At 40.8% G+C, this 6,026-nt stretch overlaps 1 protein-coding gene across 1 annotated transcript in view; it reads left to right on the forward strand.

The window, feature by feature from the left end:
* Positions 1 to 6,026, forward strand: part of TNRC6A (trinucleotide repeat containing 6A) — a 133,727-nt gene that overhangs the window by 39,576 nt on the left and 88,125 nt on the right. The gene's annotated exons all lie outside the window — the stretch shown is intronic.

Raw genomic sequence — 6,026 nt, forward strand, 5'->3', positions numbered from 1 at the left:
AACCCGCCACCTTAGGTGTATGTGGCTGGCGCCTTAGCCGCTTGAGCCACAGGCGCCGAGCCTATTTTCTCAATTTCTAATCTCACTAACTTTCCTCAACCTGAGCTTTTTATTTTGTAGTAATTTCCAACGTAGAGAAATGCAGCAAGAAGAGAACAAAGAATTTCTATCTTTCACTCGTACTCTTCACATGTTAACGTGTAATTACATTTGCCTTATCATTCCCTCTTTTCACTGTTTTTATCATTTGAGAGTAATTTGCAAACATGTTATCTCTTTACCCCTAAAGACTTAAATCTTTATTTCCTTAAAATAAAATATATTTTCTTTCTTTTTTTTTTTGAGACAGAGTCTCACTTTGTCACCTTCAGTAGAGTGCTGTGGCATTGTAGTTCACAGCAACTTGAAACTCTTGGGCCTAAGCAATTCTCTTGCCATAGCCTTCCAAGTAGCTGGGACTAACCTGCCACAACGCCCGCCCAGCTATTTTGTTTGTTTGTTTGTTTGTTTAGCAGGCCCCGGCTGAGTTTGAACTTACCAGCCCCGGAGCATGTGGCTGATGCCCTAACCACTGGGCACCCAGCCACTGACTGTTTTTAGAGATGAGGTCTCACTCTGGCTCAGGCTAGTCTCAGACTCGTGAGCTCAAGCGATCCACCCACCTCGGCCTCCAAGAGTGCTAGGATTACAGCCATAAACTACCATACCTGGCCTAAGATATTTTCTTAGCCGTTACAGTCTTATTATCACAATTGGGACAGTAACATTGGCACAGTCTTAATAGCTAATCTATAGACTTTATTGAAATTTTGCCAATTGTTAGAGCAAAACAAATTTTTTTTTCTAGTTAGGGATTCAGTCCAAGATCACAAGTTATATTTAGTTTTCATGTTTCTTTAGTTGCTTTCATTCTGAAACAGTTTGTCAGTCTTCGTTCTTTAGGACCTTGACATTTTTAAAGAATACTGTCTAGTTAGTCATCTTGTAGAATGTCCCTCAGTCTCTGTGTATATGTTTCCTCATAATTAGATGTGGTTATGTGTTTTTGTCAAGAATAGTCCCAATCTGATGTTTTTCTTTTGTTTTCTTTTTTCTTTTCTCCTTTTTTTTTTTTTTTGAGACACAGTCTCACTTTCTTGCCCCTGTAGAGCACTGTGACATCATAGCTCATAGCTCATAGCAACCTCAAACTCGGGCTCAAGTGATCCTCTTGCCTCAGCCTCTAGAGTACCTGAGACTACAAGTGCCTGCCATGATGCATGGCTGTTTTTTAGAGATGGGGGTCTTGCTTCTAGTTCAGGCGAGTCTCAAACACATGAACTCAAGTGATCTACTTGCCTTGGCCTCCCAGAATGCTGGGGTTTACAGACATGAGCCACCACACCCAGCCTGATCTGGTGTTTTTCTCAGTACATTATGTCAGGAGTTGCATGATGTCCACTTACCTCATTATAGGTAATAGTAACTTTACTTGGTTAAGGTGTTATCTGTCAGGTTTTACAACTGTAAAGTTAGTATTTTTCCCTTTATAATTAATAATATTGTTGGGAGTATGTACATATTTTGTTTCTTATTAATATTCTTGCCTGAATCAGTGAATTGTCAAATAGTGATTTTTTTTTAAGTTAAAAAAACTTTTTCTTTAGTTGACTTTTTTTTTTTTTTGGGTAGAGACAGAATCTCACTTTATTGCCCTCGGTAGAGTGCCATGGTGTCACACAGCTCACAACAACCTCCAACTCCTGGGCTTAGGCGATTCTCTTGCTTCAGCCTCCTGAGTAGCTGGGACTACAGGTGCCCGCCACAACACCCGGCTATTTTTTGTTGCAATTTGGCCCGGGGCCGGATTTGAACCCACTACCCTCGGTATATGGGGCCGGCGCTCTACTCACTGAGCCACAGATGCTGCCCCCTACTTGACATTTTTTTTTTTTTTTTGGCAGTTTTTGGCCAGGACCCGGCTTGAACCCGCCACCTCCAGTAAATGGGGCCGGTGCCGTTTAGTTGACATTTTACTATAAGATCTGGCCCTTTTGGCTAGGCATGGTGGCTCATATCTGTAATCCCAGCACTCTTGGAGGCTGAGGCAGGTGAATTGCTTGAGCTCAGGAGTTTGAGACCAGCCTGAGCAAAAGCCAGACCCTGTCTCTTGAAAAATAGCCAGGCATTATGGTGGGTGCCTGTAGTCTCAGCTACTAGGGAGGCTGAGGCAAGAGAATCACTTGATCCTAGGAGTTTGAGGTTGCTGTGAGCTACAACGCCACAGCACTTAACCCAGGGTCACTGAGTTGAGACTCTGTCTCAAAAAAAAAAAAAAAAGATCTATCCATTTTGCCCATTCACTCACTTATTCATATTAATATGAACTAGGCCAGTCTCAGTGGCCTTCCATATCGATAGTTTATTATTAACATTATTTATTTTATTGCTCAAATTATGGTGCTAGTTGAAACCCCTTTCAAGCTCAACGTCCTCCTTTTTGAAGAGATCCAGGCTATAATTTGGATCCTCACTGCTACTCATTTGTATCCTACTTTCCTTTCTCTCACTTTTTTTTTTCCTAGTATGACCAACTAGATACCTTGAAAGGAAGGTGTGCCTTCCTTTTTACTACTATTTGTATCTCTAAAGCTAAGCTTTCTAGAAAGGTACAGCTTTAGCCACCAACTTGTTTCTTGTCTTCCTTCTTTCCCATACTCCTTTCACAAACATATACAGTAGAACCTCCATAGTTGCCCACCTCCTTAAGTTGACCAAATTTTCAAAACCAGCCATGCACCACATGCACGTATCAATATGGTAGGCTTACTTCCTTACATTGACCAGTTTGTTACAGACCCTTGGGTGTTCGATTTACAGAGGTTCTCCTGTATTTTTATAAGTAATTGTGTATGCTTCCAGAAATTCTTTTTTTCTTGGTTTTCTTTTCTTTTTTGGAGACAGAGTCTCACTCTGTTGCCCAAACTAGAGTACTCTGGTGTCATAGCTCAGCAACCTTAAACTCTTGGAGTTAAGTGATTCTCTTGCCTCAGCCTCCTAAGTAGCTGGGACTACAGGTGCATGCCATAACACCCCACGAGTTTTTTTATTTTTAGTAGAGATGGGGTCTCAGTCTTAGGCTTATCTCAAACTCCTGACCTCAAGCATTCCACCAGCCTCAGCCTCCTGAAGTGCTAGGGTTATAGGCATGAGCCACCATGCCTGGCTATTTATTTCTTTTGAGACAGAGTTTCCCTCTGTCACCTGGGCTAGAGTGCCATGGACTTAGCCTAGCTTACAGCAGCCTCAGACTCCTGGGCTCAAGTAGTCTTCTTGCCTCAGCAAGTAACTGGGACTTCTGGCTCATGTTACCATGCCCGGCTAATTTTTCTATTTTTAATAGAGACAGGGTCTTCTTAGCTCAAGCACTCCTCCTGCTTTTGGCCTCCCAGAGTACTGGGATTATACTCACTATACTGGGTATGAGCCACTGAGACTGGCCTAGACTTCCTTATTTTAAAAACAATCCACAATACTTCATTTTATCCTATTCTCTTCATTTCACTGCCAAAGTTTTTGAAAAAATGAAGCAATCCCCCAACATCATTCCCTTACCTATTTTAGCGGTAATTGGGTTTCCATCTCTACCCTCTGGGGAATTGCAGTTTTGAAGGTTACCCACTGTATAGTGCCAGACAGGCTTTGATTAATTTACATAGAAGAAAAAAGAATGGGGGCTGGTGATTAAAAGAGGAAACAGGAAGGCTGGAAGGAAATAGAATAAGGTGGGATCTGTAAGGGGAAAAGTAGGAGGACTATGTATATATATATGCACACACATAGATGCATTTTAAAATCTTTTGGCAGAAGATGTGAAGTATATTTTTGTTACTAGCTTGTTATATACAACTGGCTTGTGTGTGATGATTGCTTATGGTAAGTTGCTGACTGATAAACTAGTTGGGCCCTCTGGAAATTTGCTTCCTATTTTCTCTTTCCCAAAGCTAAACAGAAACATCTAACCTTGTCCCACTATTGTCATTTCTGACAGCAGAACCGTCATTTAAAGTTTTTTGAATTTTGGCTTGGTGCTTGTAGCTCAGCGGCTGGGGTGCCAGCCACATATACCGGAGCTGACGGGTTCTAACCCAGCCTGGGCCTGCCAAACAACAATGGCAACTACAACCAAAAAAATAGCCGGGTGTTGTGGTGGATGTCTGTAGTCCCAGCTACTTGGGAAGCTAAGGCAAGAGAATTGCTTAAGTCCAAGAGTTTGAGGTTGCTGTGACACCACGGCACTCTACCGGGGCAACATAGTGAGACACTGTCTCAAAAAAATACATAAAGCTTTTTGAATTTAAAAATCTGTAGTTGTCATTTGCATATATTTTTTATTATTCCTTTTAATATTGCTGATTATTCCAATTTGTTATTATTTTGAAGTGTCTTACATTTATTCTTTGCTTTTTTCCACTGTCATCAAGGACATTAATATAATACATTCACTTGGATTATTGCAAGTCTTCTGATCCTATTTAGCTAATTTATTGTCTATTCTTGTCTAGCACTTTGCTTCTCTTTTTCAATTACAGTCAGTACTAGTACCTGAACTTGTCATAGTATTAGTCTTCATGCTTTGCTCATGCCCATGACTTTCTTGTTCCTAAAAAATCCTGCTGCTGCTTCAGGACCTACGGAATCTACTTACTGTTCCACAAAGTCTTCTGTAGTTGCAATAGCTCATATGCACATCTTACTTTCCTAAATGTGTTTACAACCTGTACCAAATCTTTGCTTGTTTTCTTATTTCAGGTGTGTTCAGTTGTTCCTACAAAATTGTAGGAATTTTTTTCCCACAAAAAAATCATGTTTTGGGGCGGTGCCTGTGGCTCAAAGGAGTAAGGCACCCCACATGCCACAGGTGGCGGGTTCAAACCTCAGCCCTGCCCCCCCCCAAAAAAAAATTCATGTTTTCTACTCTCTCAGTCACAGTAGACTGCTTGGCTTATAGGAATCCCTAATTGTGTTTCTACTGGTTTCGAGAGTAACATTGTGTAGGCTATTATTAAATAATTTTGAGTGCAAAGAGTAATTCATTCGGGTATATCTGCTCTTCTTTGCTCATCTACTATACCATGGAAATATGTACTTTTAAAATGGGATTTTCATTTAACAAAGAAACAGTTATCTGGACCTGATGGTTTTTGATTTTGGGGGTTTTTTTTGACCTGATGGTTTTCTTTTTTCTTTCCTTCTTTCTTTCTTTCTTTCTTTTTTTTTTTTTTGATGAAGTCATGTTTGTTGAAGTTCTGAAGACCGCCTTTAGGTTTTACAATTCACTAGAAAGATTTACAGGACTCAGCATATAGTTGTATTTATGGCTGTGATTTATTGTAGTGAAGGAATACAAAACAAATTCAGCAAAGAGAAAAGGTACATGCGACAAAGTCTGGGGGAAAACTAGGTTTAAGCCACTAAGAGTCCTTTCCTTATGGAGTCACACACAGCATACTTAATCTCTTCAGCTTCAAATTGTGATGTATGTAAAATGTCTGCAAGGGGAGTGTATTAGAAATCCAGTACCCGAGGTTCCTGTTGGTAGCTGGCCCCTCTAAGTGCTCTCTGCCTGGCATATACTAAAATGTCATTCTCTCAGAAGGAAAGCAATTGTTTAGCATAAACCATATTATTTGTACAGTTTAGGCATAGAAAACCACTCTTACGGGTTATGGAACAGCATGAACCCTCCTGAAATCCAGGTTCCCGACCCTGACTGTGAGCCAACCTTGCAGTCTTTTCTAAGCAGTATGTTCTCAGATCTGCTGTGTCCGCTTCTTTAACTCTTTCCTGTACCTTTCCTGTGAAAATCTGCTCATTTTTAAAAACTACTGTGTAGTATTCCATGGAAAGACTACATTATGGTTTATTTGACTTTTCCCTATTGAATGGCTTCTTGCCTGAGCCAGAGCGAGACCCCGCCTCTAAAAATAGCCAGGCGTTGTGGTGGGCACCTGTAGTCCCAGCTACTTGGGAGGCTGAGGCAAGAG

This window comes from Otolemur garnettii, unplaced genomic scaffold (assembly GCF_000181295.1).
Source record: "Otolemur garnettii isolate 467f Iridium unplaced genomic scaffold, OtoGar3 scaffold00096, whole genome shotgun sequence".
In the NCBI taxonomy this organism is placed as follows: Eukaryota; Metazoa; Chordata; class Mammalia; order Primates; family Galagidae; genus Otolemur; species Otolemur garnettii.